At 40.0% G+C, this 16,506-nt stretch overlaps 1 pseudogene; it reads right to left on the bottom strand.

Moving 5' to 3' along the window:
• Positions 619 to 15,946, bottom strand: LOC102186783 (annotated as a pseudogene).

Consider the following 16,506-nt stretch of genomic DNA (forward strand, 5'->3'; position numbering starts at 1 on the left):
CTTTCTTGCAGGTGTTTTTATTGAACAGAATCTCAATACATTCAAATTTATCATTCTCTCCTTCTTACCTTGTTTTGAACTATTTTGAAAGAAGGTATTTTCCACTTTTACTATGTCATATGGTTTCAAATTTTATCTATTATTATGCTTTCCTTTTACATTAAAAAATGTCACAGAGAATTTCACATGTAATGCAACTGAAATTGAATACAGAGGACAATGTATATAATTAAATATTTTCACTAATAAAATAAAATGAATGGACAAAAATGAAGAATAACATAAAAAATAAAACTAAGTCTCAGAAAATAATTTTAAATATAACTGAATAAATTGATTAAAATAATTGAAATTGTAAATATTTAATTTATTATATAGTTTTATCAACTTCCTCCTTATACATATTACACCTTACTAGGCAAAGTGATAAGCAAATGCTATATACAGAGCTGACATTTTACCAGAGAAGCATATTAGTAACCCAATTATACAGTTAATTATTATAATTATAAAAATGCCTTAATTGAATGGGATACGTGAATCCATTTTAAGAGACTTTTGGTTTCTAAGGAGATGGGCCCTAAAGTTGTATGAACCTCTTCATGGTGAATGTCAAAATTATTTGCTGCAAGATATGATGTTTCTTCTCCAGAGTTCCCTCATAGCATTTGTCATCTCTGAGTTTCTGAGAGTGTAGATTAATGAGTTCAGCATGGGGGTTATGACTGTGTAAAACATGCTCAATGTTTTATCAATGGGAAAGCTCTTAATAGGTCTCACATACATGAAAATACAGGGGACGAAGAAAGAGACAACCACAGTGATTTGGGAACCACAGGTCTGGAGGGCTTTCCGCCTTCCTTCCTGACTCAGATTCTTCAGAAAGTGCAGGATAACTCCATACGAGACGAGTAAGAGCAGAAGCACTATAGTGCAGACCAGTCCTTCATTGGCCATAACTAAGATGCCAATGACATAGGTGTCAGTACAGACGAGTTTCAGTAAAGGGAACATGTCACACATAAAATGATCAATGACATTGGGGCCACAGAATGGGAGCCAATAAATAGTGCTAAGTTGAATAATTGAGTGCAGAAAACCTTCAACCCAGGACACCACCAGCAGCTCAACACACACTTTCTGCCTCATGATCACCAAATAATGCAAGAGCTTACAGATGGCCACATAGTGGTCATAGGCCATCATCAGCAGATGAAGACTTTGGATCCACTGAAAAGGTGCTCTGTAAAGAGCTGAGCCATACAAAATTGGAAAGATATGATATTTTCCCCAAAGAACATATCAGAAATCAATTTTTGGGTAATGGCTGAAGAATAAATGGCATCCATGAATGGTAAGCTAGCAAGAAAAAGTATATGGGTGAGTTTAGAGTCTCACTGACAGTGATGGTCACAATAATGAGTAGGTTGCCCAACATGGTCAAAATGTAGAAGAGCAAGAACATAATATAAAGTACTTTCTTCTCTTTTGGCTTCAGTGTGAGGCTCAAAAGGACAAAGTTAGTCACATCTATTCTTTTTTAGTTATGGATTTCACAAATTAGAATAGTTTAGCTATAAAATAAGGAAAATATTTTAAAGTATTATAAGCTAAATATGGCTTTCCATGTGGTTCAGTGGTAATGAATTTGCCAGCCAAAGCAGAGATGCAGGTTAAATCCCTTGCCCAGGAAGATGCCCTGGAGAAGGAAATGGCAATCCACTCCAGTATTGTTGCCTGGGAAATCCCATGCAGAGAACCCCTGAGAGCTGCAGTCCATGGGATCACAAAAGAGTTGGACATGACTTAGCAACTAAGCAACAAGTACAAAGCTTGATATTGTCTTTGTACATTCAGTCAAAATTGTTTATGGACCCACTGTATAGCACAGGGAACTCTGCTTGATATTATGTAACAACCTAAATGGGAAAATAATTTGAAAAAGAATAAATGCATGACTAAATATATCACATTGCTGTACACGTGAAACTAATAAAACATTGTTAATTAACTACACTCCAAAATAAAATAAGAGGATTTTTAAAGATGCCTGTGGAGCAGCTCTTTGTATCAAACATCCTATCACATAAATTAGGATTACCATGTTGAATAAGATTGTTTCCATACTATCAATGATTTAATATATGATGATTGGATTCTATAATTTATAGCCTATTAATTATAAATATATTCATATTGTACTAAAGAACACCTAAATCAAATTGATACCAGGGAATTCTTCCCAGAAGCAGCAATGCTTTACCTGATTTTAAAGAAGTGGGAAAACAGAAGAGGATAGCAGGGAATAACATGAAAAGATGCACTATGTTTAAAGACACAAAACCATAATACTCAAGATTCACTTAAGATAATCTACATATTCAGTCAGTAGAACAAATTTGAATATAAAGACCAAAGGTCACTGTATTAGCTGTTCAGTTCAGTTCAGTTCAGTTCAGTAGCTCAGTCTGTCCCACTCTTTGCGACCCCATGAATCACAGCAAGCCAGGCCTCCCTGTCCCTCACCAACTCCCGGAGTTCACCCAGATTCACATCCATCCAGTCAGTGATGCTATCCATGCATCTCATCCTCTGTTGTCCCCTTCTCCTCCTGCTCCCAATCCCTCCCAGCATCAAAGTCTTTTCCAATGAGTCAACTCTTCACATGAGGTGGCCAAAGTACTGGAGTTTCAGCTTTAGCATCATTCCTTCCAAAGAAATCCCAGGACTGATCTCCTTCAGAATGGACTGGTGGTTTCTCCTTGCAGTCCAAGGGACTCTCAAGAGTCTTTTCCAACAACACAGTTCAAAAGAATCAATTCTTCGGTGCTCAACCTTCTTCAGAGTCTAACTCTCACATCCATACATGACTACTGGAAAAACCATAGCCTTGACTAGACAGACCTTAGTCGGCAAAGTAATGTCTCTGCTTTTGAATATGCTATCTAGGTTGGTCATAACTTTTCTTCCAAGGAGTTAGCATCTTTAATTTCATTGCTGCAGTCACCATCTGCAGTGATTTGAAGCACACACACACACACACACACACACACACATAATAATAATAATAATAATAATAATAATAATAATAAAAGTAAAGTCTGACACTGTTTCCACTGTTTCCCCATCTATTTCCCATGAAGTGACGGGACCAGATGCCATGACCTTCGTTTTCTGAATGTTGAGATTTTAGCCAAATTTTTCACTCTCCTTTTACTTTCTTCAAGAGGCTTTTTAGTTCCTCTTCACTTTCTGCCATAAGGGTGGTGTCATCTGCATATCTGAGGTTATTGATATTTCTCCCAGAAATCTTGATTTCATCTTGTGTTTCTTCCAGTCCAGCGTTTTTCATGATGTTCTCTGCATATAAGTTAAATAAGCAGGGTGACAATATACAGCCTTGACGTACTCCTTGCCTATTTGGAACCAGTCTGTTGTTCCATGTCCACTTCTAACTGTTGCTTCCTGATCTGCATACAGATTTTTCAAGAGGCAGGTCAGGTGGTCTGGTATTCCCATCTCTTTCAGAATTGTCCACAGCTTCTTGTTATCCACACAGTCAAAGGCTTTGGCATAGTTGATAAAGCAGAAGTAGATGTTTTTCTGGAACTCTCTTGCTTTTTCCATGATCCAGCGGATGTTGGCAATTTGATCTCTGGTTCCTCTGCCTTTTCTAAAACCAGCTTGAACATCAGGGAGTTCATGGTTCACATATTGCTGAAGCCTGGCTTGGAGAATTTTGAGCATTACTTTACTAGCATGTGAGATGAGTGCAACTGTGTGGTAGTTTGAGCATTCTTTGGCATTGCCTTTCTTTGGGATTGGAATGCTTATTCATAACAATAATTGCCTTCTTTCAATGTCCAATAAGAGGTTGTTCATTTCATTTGGGAGAAGAAAATGGCAACCCACTCCAGTACTCTTGCCTGAAAAAATCCCATGGATGGAGGAGCCTGGTGGACTACAGTCCATATGGTCTCAAGGCATCGGCTTCACTTCTGACGACTTTGCTTCATGACTTAGCAATTTCACTTTCACTTTTCACTTTCATGAACTGGAAAGTGAAATGTCATCCCAGTCCAGTGTTTTTGTCTGAAGAATCCCAGGGATTGAGGAGCCTGGTAGGCTGCTGTCTATGGGGTCGCACAGAGTCAGACATGACTGACTCGATTTAGTAGCAGCAGCAGCAGCAGCATTTCATTTGAGACTTCAAACTTATCATATTTCTAGCAATGTTAAATAATTTCCGTTTTTCTCTCAGATGATAGATGATAGATGCTTTCTCTATAGCCATTTTGTTCTCTTCCGGGAACATTGAGACCACATTTTATTGTTCATATTTCTACCAATTGTCTCTTAAAGGCACTTTAGGACTTTTCTAACAGGCAGCCCAAAACTCTTTAAGCATCTACCCACTACTGAAACCCAAAGCCACTTGCTCATTTTTTGGTATTTAGTATAATACTTTTTTGTATCAATTTCTTTATCAGTGTATTAGAGCTTTTATAAAAAAGTAACAAAAGTTGGATGGATTTAAAAAATGGAAACTTATCATTACACCATTCTGGATGCTAGAATTCTAAATCAAGTGTCAACAGGATTGGCCACTTCTAAAGACTGTGAGAAAAGGACTTGTTCTCTGCTTCTTTCCTTGGCTTAAAGATGACCAGATTTAAGTTCACATGGTTTTCTCCATGTAAACCTATCTGTATCTGAATTTCTTTTTTAATAAGAAAACTAGTCTTGTTGCATTAAGTTTTATCCTAGTGATCTTATTTTAAATAAATTAACTCTGTAAAGAACCTATTTCCAGATAAACTCACACTCTCTAGTTTTAAAGATTCAGTTCAGTTCAGTCGCTCAGTCATGTCTGACTCTTTGTGACCCCATGAATCGCAGCACACTAAGCCTCCCTGTCCATCACCAACTCCCGGAGTTCACTCAGACCCATGTCCATCGAGTCAGTGATACCATCCAGCCATCTCATCCTCTGTCGTCCCCTTCTCCTCCTGCCCCAATCCCTCCCAGCATCAGAGTCTTTCCCAGTGAATCAACTCTTCACATGAGGTGGCCAAAGTACTGGAGTTTCAACTTTAGCATCATTCCTTCCAAAGAACACCCAGGGGTGATCTCCTTCAGAAAAGACTGGTTGGATTTCCTTGAAGTCCAAGGGACTCTCAAGAGTTTTCTCCAACAACACAGATCAAAAGCATCAATTCTTTGGCACTCAGCTTACTTCACAGTCCACCTCTCACATATGTACATGACCACTGGAAAAACCATAGCCTTTACTAGACAGATCTTTGTTGGAAAAGTAGTGTTTCTGGTTTTCAATATGCTAACTATGTTGGTCACAACTTTTTTTCCAAGGAGTAAGCGTCTTTTTATTTCATGGCTGCAGTCACCATTTGCAGTGATTTTGGAGCCTCAAAAAATAAAGTATGTTTCCACTATTTCCCCTTCTATTTCCCATGAAGTGATGGGGCCAGATGCCATGATCTTCGTTTTCTGAATGTTGAGCTTTAAGCAAACTTTATCACTCTCCTCTATTAATTTTGTCAAGAGGCTCTTTAGTTCCTCTTCACATTCTGTCATAAGGTCTGAGGTTATTTATATTCCCCTGGCAATCTTGATTCCAGCTTGTGCTTCTTCCAGCCCAGCACTTCTCATGATGTACTCTGCATATAAGTTAAATAAGCAGGGTGACAATATACAGCTTTGACATACTCCTTTTCCTATTTGGAGCCACTCTGTTGTTCCATGTTCAGTTCTAATTGTTGCTTCCTGGCGGCCAGGAGGAGCTACCACAGGGCCCATGTCAGGGGCAGTGGCTGAGAGGAGCAACCCAACATCCAAGGAGCAGTGGCTGCGCAGGCACAGGAAGGCCTAGAGGAGCTACTCAACGTTCAGGTTAGGAGGTTTGATGGTGAGGAGATACCCCTCTTGCAAAGTAAAGCACTTTGCTGGAGCATCCGTGAAGAGATACCCCATGTCCAAGGTAAGAGAAACCCAACTAAGATGGTAGGTGTTGCAAGAGGGCATCAGAGGGCAGACAAACTGAAACCATACTCACAGAAAACTAGTCAATCTAATCATGCTAGGACCACAGCCTTATCTAACTCAATGAAACTCAGTCATGCTGTGTGGGGCCAACCAAGACGGGCGGGTCATGGTGGAGAGGTCTGACAGAATGTGGTCCACTGGAGAAGGGAATGGCAAACCACTTCAGCATTCTTGCCTTGAGAACCCAATGAACAGTATAAAAAGGCAAAATGATAGGATACTGGAAGAGGAACCCCCCAGGTTGGTAAGTGCCCAACATGCTACTGGAGATCAGTGGAGAAATAACTCCAGAAAGAATCAAGGGATAGAGCCAAAGCAAAAACAATACCCAGTTGTGGATGTGACTGGTGATAGAAGCAAGGTCCGATGCTGTAAAGAGCAATATTGCATAGGAACCTGAAATGTTAGGTCCATGAATCAAGGCAGATTGGAAGTGGTCAAAGAGGAAACAGTAAGAGTGAATGTCTACATTCTAGGAATCAGTGAACTAAAAAGGACTGGAATGGGTGAATTTAACTCAGGTGACCTTTATATCTACTACTGTGGGCAGGAATCCTTAGAAGAAATGGAGTAGCCATCATGGTCAACAAAATAGTCCAAAATGCAATACTTCGATGCTCTCTCAAAATCAACAGAAAGAACTCTGTTCGTTTCCAAGGCAAACCATTCAAAAGCATGGTAATCCAAGTCTATGCCCCAACAAGTAACACTGAAGAAGCTGAAGTTGAACAGTACTATGAAGACTTACAAAACCTTTTAGAACAAACACCCCCAAAAAGATGTCCATTTAAAGATGAGGACCCCAACATATAAATTTTAAGAGGACACAAAGGAACCATAATTGTGTCCTCAGACATATCATAAAAGTCATAATAATCACTGCCTCAGATAATGCTTCACCAAGCTCATGTCTTACAACTCTGCATGTTCACTCTGCCCAGTTCAGTTCAGTTCAGTTCAAGTGCTCAGTCGTGTCAAAGTCTTTGTGACCCCATGAGTTGCAGCACCCCAGGCCTCCCTGTCCATCACCAAATACAGGAGTTCACTCAGACTCACGCCCATCGAGTCAGTGATGCCATCCAGCCATCTCATCCTCTGTCATCCCCTTCTCCTCCAGCCCCCGATCCCTCCCAGCATCAAAGACTTATCCAATGAGTCAACTCTTCACATGAGGTGGCCAAAGTACTGGAGTTTCAGCTTCAGCATCATTCCTTCCAAAGAAATCCCAGGGCTGATCTCCTTCAGAATGGACTGGTTGGATCTCCTTGCAATCCAAGGGACTCTCAAGAGCCTTCTCCAACACCACAGTTCAAAAGCATCAATTCTTCGGTGCTCAGCCTTATTCACAGTCCAACTCTCACATCCATACATGACCACAGGTAAATCATAGCCTTGACTAGACAGACCTTAGTCGGCAAAGTAATGTCTCTGCTTTTGAATATACTATCTAGGTTCATCATAACATTTCTTCCAAGGAATAAGCGTCTTTTAATTTCATGGCTGCAATCACCATCTGTCCATGCTAGTAAAGTAATGCTCAAAATTTTCCAAGAGACGCTTCAGCAATACGTGAACTGTGAACATCCTGATGTTCAAGCTGGTTTTAGAAAAGGCAGAGGAACCAGAGATCAAATTGCCAACATCACCTGGATCATGGAAAAAGCAAGAGAATTCCAGAAAAAAAAAAACACCTATTTCTGCTTTATTGACTATGCCAAAGCCTTTGACTGTGTGGATCACAATAAACTGTAAATTTCTGAGAGAGATGGGAATACCAGACCACCTGACCTGCTTCTTAAGGAGTCTGTATGCAGGCCAGGAAGCAACAGTTAGAACTAGACATGGAACAACAGAGTGATTCCAAATAGGAAAAGGAGTACGTCAAAGCTGTATATTGTCACCCTGCTTATTTAACTTATATGCAGAGTACATCATGAGAAATGCTGGACTGGAAGAAATGCAAGCTGAAATCAAGATTGCTGGGAGAAATATCAATAACCTCAGATACAGATGACACCACCCTTATGGCAGAAAGTGAAGAGGAACTAAAAAGCCTCTTGATGAACGTGAAAGAGGACAGTGAAAAATTTGGCTTAAAGCTCAACATTAAGAAAACGAAGATCATGGCATCTGGACCCATCACTTCATGGGCAATAGATGGGGAAGCAATGGAAACAGTGTCAGACTTTATTTTTTTGTGCTCCAAAATTACTGCAGATGGAAACTTCAGCAATGAAATTAAAAGACACTTACACCTTGGAAGAGAAGTTATGACCAACCTAGATAGTTCATTCAAAAGCAGAGACATTACTTTGCCGACTAAGGTCCGTCTAGTAAGGGCTATGGTTTTTCCAGTAGTCATGTATGGATGTGCGATTTGGACTGTAAAGAATCTGAGCACCGAAGAATTGATGCTTTTGAACTTTGGTGTTGTAGAAGACTCTTGAGAGTCCCTTGGACTGCAAGGAGATCCAACCAGTCCATTCTGAAGGAGATCAGTCCTGGGATTTCTTTGGAAGCAATGATGCTGAAGCTGAAACTCCAGTACTTTGGCCACCTCATGTGAGGAGTTGACTCATTGGAAAAGTCTTTGATGCAGGGAGGGATTGGGGGCAGGAGGAGAAGGGGACAACAGAGGATGAGATGGCTGGTTGGCATCACTCACTGGATGAATGTGAATCTGAGTGAACTCCTGAAGTTGGTGTTGGACAGGGAAGGCTGGTATGCTGCGATTCATGGTGTCGCAAAGAGTTGGACACAACTGAGTGACTGAACTAAACTGAACTGATGGGGTTCTCAAGGCAAGAGCGCTGAAGTGGTTTGCCATTCCCTTCTCCAGTGGATCACATTCTGTCAGACCTCTCCACCATGATCCACCCATCTTGGGTTGCCCTGTGGGTGTGGCTTAGTTTCATTGAGTTAGACAAAGCTGTGGTCCTAGTGTGGTTAGGTTGACTAGTTTTCCATGAGTATGGTTTCAGTGTGTCTGCCCTCTGATGCCCTCTTGCAACACCTACCCTCTTACTTGGTTTTCTCTTACCTTGGGCGTAAGGTATCTCTTCATGGCTGCTCCAGCAAAGTGCAGCTGGTGCTCCTTACCTTGGATGAGGAGTATCTCCTCAACTCTGCCCTTCCTGACCTTCAACATAGGATGCCTCCTCTACACCCTCCTGTGCCCAAGCAGGCACCGTTCCTTTGAGGTGGCTTTGCTCCTCCTGGCCGCTGCCTCTGACCTCGAATGCAGGGTAGCTCCTCTCGCCCACCGTTCTTGGCCTCGGACTTGGTGTAGCTCCTCTCGGCTACCATCCCTGACCTCTGACGCAGGGTAGCTCCTTGCGGCCACCGTCCCTGGCCTTGGACATGGGTAGCTCCTCTCTGCCACGTTTAGTGTGCTGGCCACAGCCGCCTGTGCTTAGTGCACTGGCCGCAGCCGCCTGGATGTTATCAATTTAGTTCAGTTCAGTCGCTCAGTTATGTCCAACTTTTTGCGACCCCACGGACCATAGCACATCAGGCCTCCCTGTCCATCACCAACACCCAGAGTCTACAAACTGATGTCCATTGAGTTGATGATGCTATCCAACCTTCTCATCCTCTGTCTGCCAGGAGCCAGCGTGAGGAATTCCACCCGTGACAAGGTCATGCGGCAGAGCTCTGATGGCAAGGCTAATCAGACCTCAGGTTTTCCCCCTGGAATTTCAGGAGCATCCACCCCCAAAAAATAAGAATCTGCCTGCTTTTCCACTCTTCTGACATTCTCCAGAAAAAAGTCAATTCAGGGCTTTAGTCTTCTGCATTTGAAAGAGTGTTTCAATCCAAAAACCCCTCTGATGGCTTTCTAGCCTGTCTGCAGGACTCTACAGCTGTGCATGTGATTGTTTGAGGCCTCCTGACTGCAGGAGGCACAGGAAGCTTAAAACATCCTAGGAATATAGGGGCTTCCAAGGAGTCAAAGTCATTAGAATAGGACTGATTAAAAGTTTCATTTGTTGAGCCAATACTTGCTGCCAAATTTTCATATCCTTTATTTTTGGATATAGTTGGTATATAGAAAAACAAGTAGTAGACCTGGTATTAGCAACATTAGATCTTTGAGTTAAGTACCTTCTTTGTTATAACCCACTGTGCCTTTGTTCTATGGAGATGTAACTTTAGCGCTTTAAGGAGATGCAGGTTAAAGAAAAACACTTAGAGGAAACAAAATTAACATTCATTAAGGAAGAGAGCCAAAAAGTTTTAACAAGCCTCTTGGCCAGAAGATAATGTAAATCACCTGAGACCTTTTGTATACAAAAAGCTATACAGAAAGAGTCTGGGCTGCGAATGCTACATAATTTTGTATTACCCATTGATCTCTACGTATAATCAAAAGTATAAAAGGCCTTGAAGGACAATAGAAGGAGAAACAATCGCTGGACTGGTTTCCCCCATGTCTCCTCTTTACTCTAATTTCAGGTTGAATTCCCATCTGGGGCGTGGAGGCTCACTATGTCTACTTACTTGTCCCCCATAAGAGAGAGAGAGCAAGGCGGGGCACTCTCCGATATTCAAACAGGCACCGGCAGCCTAACCTAGATGGTGCAAGCTCCTTGTCTAGAACTTTATTGGTTTTCCAGGTAACCCAAGTTAATCAGCCTCTTCTCTCCACTTAATCTTCCTACTACACTATTTCTTCCTAATCTAATCTTATATTAATAAGTAAATAAGTTTTCCTCTCCAACTCTGTCCACCCTTCGAATTCCCTGGATCCACCGGGGCTGGACCCTGGCATCTGTCCCCTTCTCTGTCTGCCCGTAATCTTTCCCAGCATCAGGGTCTTTTCCAATGAGTCAGTTCTTCACAGGAGGTGGCCAAACTATTGGAGTTTCAGCTTCAACATCAGTCCTTCCAATGAACACCCAGGATTGATTTCCTTTAGGATGGACTGGTTGGATCTCCTTGTAGTCCAAGGGCTCCTCAAGAGTCTTCTCCAACACCGTAGTTCAAAAGCATCAATTCTTTGGCCTTCTGTTTTTTTTTTTTTTTTTTTTTTTTTTTACAGTCCAACTCTCACATAAGTACATGACTACTGGAAAAACATAACTTTAATGAGATGGACCTTTGTTGGCACAGTAATGTCTCTGCTTTTTAATATGCTGTCTAGGTTGGACATAACTTTCCTTTCAAGAAGTAAGCATCTTTTAATTTCATGATAGCCCACAAATAGGCAAAGTGCTTTTCCATCACTATAGTTCCATTTATTCTTTTGTAGAATGTAATTTCAGATATCTGAAATATTTTACCTCTAAAATGATGGGACATACTTTAGAACAATATATGTAAATTTAATGTTATTTATACAATTTACAAATATTTATCAGCTACCTAACATTGTGTCACATTTTTCAGATAATGTAAATTCAGAGCCATCTCAAAGTGTCTACTAATTAATTAATGGTCATGACACATACCAGGAGTGATACTATCAGAGAACAAAAATAACAGTGTGACTGTGGAAGCATCTTTTCATTAAACTCTCCTTCATTTCCAATTAAGGATGCTTCTTTAGGTTAAAAGATGGCTTCTGATTTCATTTCATTTTTTAAACCTTTTTTGACAAATATCATATAAGTCTTAACCAGCCACGTTCTAATCTTGTTCCACTTGTTACTCAGTGATAGTGAAGATTCCTTAACGTTTCCATTTAGCAAACTATTATATTTGATCATAAATGTCTCTTTCTACTCCAGTGATCTAGTTTATATGATATGAAAGCCAAAACCCTTATGAAACTGGATTTTACATAAACTTCATCATTAATACATGTAACTCAAACATCTTTAAAAGTCTTCTTTTAGAAAATATATATCATTTTTATCATGAAAGCTATTTCAAAACCAGTAAAATATACTTTATTAAAAACATATTAAAAAGCAGAGACCTTACTTTGCTGACAAAAGTCCGTCTAGTCAAAGCTATGGTTTTTCCATCAGTCATGTATGCATGTGAGAGTTTGACTATAAAGAAACTTGAGCACTGAAGAATTCTTGCTTTTGAACTGTGGTGTTGGAGAAGACAGCAAGGAGATCCAACCAGTCCATTTTAGTGGAAATCAGTCTGGATTATTAATTGGAAGGACTGATGCTGAAGCTGAAACTCCAATATTTAGCCACCTGATGTGAAGAACTGACTCATTTGAAAAGACCCTGATGCTGGGAAAGATTGAGGGCAGGAGGAAAAGGGATTGACAGAGGATGAGATGGTTGGATGGCATCACTGACTCAATGGACATGAGTTTGGGTAAACTCCAGGAGTTGGTGATGGACAGGGAGGCTTGGCCTGCTGCGGTCCATGGGGTTACACAGAGTCAGACACGATTGAGCAACTGAACTGAATTAAAAATATACTTTTATAAATCTAGGTGTAATACTTTAAGGGTTAATCATCACTCTGGGTCATAATTTTCATATTTGTAAAATGAGATTTTGATAGATAGTTTCTGTGAGTATCTAGTGGGCTACATATAAGTATGTAACAGTTCTTGAACCAACATAGATAATCAATCTCATTTTTTTTGTTGTTTACAAATTATCAGAAATTCAATTTAAGCATATCAGTAAGTTTATATCCCTCTGAAATGTAAAACATGGTGAGAAAAAATATTTTATTCAATTATTTACATTAGTATAGGCAAAAATATATTAATGAAAAGAAATAACAAGACTAGAAGAACATAAAAAAATCATTTATTATGCAAAATTATGCACATGTGCTTAGTCATTTTAGTTGTGTCTAACTCTTTGTGACCCTATGGACTGTAACCTGTGAGGCTTCTCTGTCCATGGGATTCTCCAGGAAAGAATACTGGAGTGGGTTGCCATTTCCTCCTCCAGGGGATCTTCCCAACCCAAGGATTGAACCCGTGTCTCCTGTGTCTCCTGCATTGCAGGTAGATTCTTTTTCACTGAGCCATTGAAGAAGCCCATATACACACATATAAATATATATGATTTATATATTACAATATATATGATTTAATGTATCACATTTTATGTTCACAACGACAAAAATAAAATCTCCAATTTATAGTTAAAAAAAAAAAAAAGCCGAGGCTCAGAATTTCAAATTAACTTTCCCAAGTTACCTGATTTTAAGTGACAGACCTGGAATTGGAGACTAAATTTGATTTATTTCATTTTCTCTATGGTCAGTATTTAAAAAAAAATAAAAATAAATAAATAAAACTTCAGTTCTTAGAAACTCAAGTGATGTGATTCCCTATGTACTGTAATACAGAAATCTATACAAATGCAAAGCCTGGTTTCACTATTAACTATTAAAAGTCTTACCTTTTGGAAACTTGCTCACAATTTGAAGGGGAATTGTTAACTTACTCATGAAGACCTGGAAGTCTTTGAGCCATCTGCTTAACTCATCAAGGACAGAAAGCTGCTTTATTCTTTGAAGGTATATTTGATTTCATATGCTTGTGTCTGTCCATTTTCTCCATGGTCTTCCAAGTGTTTCAGAAAATTTTTACGTACATTGTGTTGCGAGCGAAATTACACAAAGACAGAACACGAGACACAAAAGAGACAGACAAGACACACTCTGGCCAGAGGAACAGAACTGCGCAAAACTAATTGCGGTTTATTATTATAAAAGCCCCCTAGGCAGGATTCCAGACTGCATGAATAAGCCTTTTCAGTATAGTGCAGGCCCATACATGTTATCGTACAGCAAAGGGGAGTGAAATCCCTGTCTGCTGCAGAGTCTGTCCAAAGCCCTCTTCTCCTTCTTATCACAAGAAGGGAATGCTCCCTCGTTTGCAAGGGACCATTAAACTCAAGGCTGTGTCCAGAATCTTTGGCAGAACGCCTTGTTTGCACGGACGTTCAGACCAAGCAGAGAGACCCGTTTGCAGGCACATCTCTGCTACCCTATTAACCCTTCATCTCCCCCTTTTTTATTTGCTTTTATAAATTGTAGCATGGTCTGGATCTTCTCTGCTTCGCGCTTTAGTTGTTTCCCCTTCCCCCACCGCCAGAAGACTAGAAAAGCAACACAACATAAAAGTAATATAAACACAGTGTTCCCAAATGTAGTCCCAATTGGTGAGAATACATGCCCTATTGGATTTAAGTTATTCATTGCCTCTTGAAGACTTTTCATCAAATGAGACCCTGTAATGTCAGGTATAGTCCTGCTAAAAGTAGACAAAATTTGTCGTTCCAGGTCCATAATCTCTGTAGTGAGATTTTGATGCCCAGTCAAGGATCATTTTACTTTATCCCATCCTTCACTCATGTTAAATGGTACAGGTGTTATACAAAACTGAGCAGAATTCCAATCACATTTCAACACACTTCATGTAGATAAAACAGCCAATTGATCTCCAAGCCAGGAAACGGTGTGTTGAAGATTGAGCACATCGGTAGCAAGTTGTGCATCCAAATCTCTCTGTTGTTGTCATAACAAATAGTCATAGCAAGAGTCTTTATGCCAGTCTCGAATAAAATCAGCGTTTGAATTCCTTGGTGTAACGCAAGACCTGCTACTGCTTCTGTTGCAGTTACTGATGCGACTGCTAGAATCAAAGCAATGACCACACCAAGCATACATCGAGATCGGTGTAGCAAAGTCTGTACAGTGGTTACTAGATGAGAAACAGCAAAAGAATCTGACCACGGCCGAGTCAGATTTATAGGTAACCATACTTCTGTCCGAGCCTTAACAATTACTAACGAGAAATTGGAGTTATAGGCTCATCTTTCAAATTCTTCCCACCAAGACTGATTTAAACATTGAGTTAGATTACAAAAGTCACATGACACAGACCTCACAGTATCATTCCAGGTCCAATTCCCATATAACAATGCAAAAGGATATTTTACACATGCTTTTGTGGAATAAGATTTATTAACATGTAAATTAACTTGGAATGGGCCCAAAGAGTCACCACTATCCAAAGTATAGTTTCCTGACCACATAGTGAGATTACCAGAAACTGCCCATAGTTTCCAAATATCTCCTTGAATGTGCAGATATCCTTGCAATTGTAATTGAGGAGGGACAAGTGCAAATTGCTGCCATTTAACTGTTTCATTACCATTGCCCATCAAAGTGCTATTTGCACGATGCCACCTAAGAGATTTATTGGACCATTTTTCTAAGAATTGCCCATGATCTGGACTCCAATCTACAATGATGGCCGCAGAATAACTCATGACTTTAAAGGGATGATGACCTCGGCAACGTTCCCACTCCAAAGATTCTAGAGAAGGAGCAAAAAACTTAACAGGACATAGTGACATGTGTTTTCCATTATGAATGTCTATCAGTTCTGTCGAGGTGTTAAATCCCCTGGTGGAAACAAGTACAGTAAAAGTAACAAAATGGTAATTATTATACTTTACCCCCCACGTGTTATAAGAATGATGAGAATGTTCCTTGGTGGACAGACAAAAGGGGTGTCCTCCTATACACAAAGGAATACCTTCCACTGCAATGGTCAAATTACTAATATTATATTGTTGTTTATGATGAGATAGTTGTTCTATTCCCCCGCAAGCTGGCGGGGAAAGAAGGCAGTCTCATTAGTGCATACCTGCACTTCTGGTTCCCTCCAGAAAACTGCTTTTACTAATGGGGGATTAGGTATATATGCCCAATATGTATGATTACTTGCTGGTACACTGATTACCTGACATATATCCACCGCCATCATGGCAAGCAAAAGATTGGTAGGATTCAGAGGTTGCCCCACCTTCATTAACGTCTTCTCTGCTTCCTGGGTCAATCTCTTCATTTGACCCCACGTAGGAGGTGTTGCTTCCCTTGTACAGAAAGTAAAGCTTCTTTGCATAGTAAGCTCTACGAATTTTTGAACAAAGGGATCAGCCATTGTTGATTTTGATCAATCTTGCTGGGATCCAAAACCTGTAATTATTAACAGAAATGAAAGCATACCCTGGTCCCAAATATGTTAATGATGCTGGGATCCAACCTTTCTCTTTATCTTTATACCAAATAGGCATATTCAAGATCTTCTTATCCTCTTCTTTCCCTTGAAAATGCAACTCTGCTGCTGATGGATTTCCCTTGCTCCAAACATTCAAAAAATTTAGGGTAAATAAGGTTTTATTCAGAATGTCTTTATGTTTCATAAATCTCTCTTGTTCCCCCTTTTTTATATTTTCAAGATAATCACGCAAGGCACAATTAGCTCTTTCAATGATAGCTTGCCCTTGACTATTATAAGGAATACCAAAAGTATGAGTTATATGGTATTGAGATAAAAAGTGAGCTAATTCTGTGGATTGGTAGGCAGGTGCATTGTCAGTTTTCAGTAATCCCATAACTGCAAAACAAGATAACAAATGAGTAATAACAGTGTCAGCCTTTTCAGCATGTAATGCAGTGGCCCATTGAAAATGTGTGCAAGTATCTACAGTATGATGCACA

The sequence above is a fragment of the Capra hircus genome, chromosome 15, assembly GCF_001704415.2.
Source record: "Capra hircus breed San Clemente chromosome 15, ASM170441v1, whole genome shotgun sequence".
NCBI lineage: Eukaryota > Metazoa > Chordata > Mammalia > Artiodactyla > Bovidae > Capra > Capra hircus.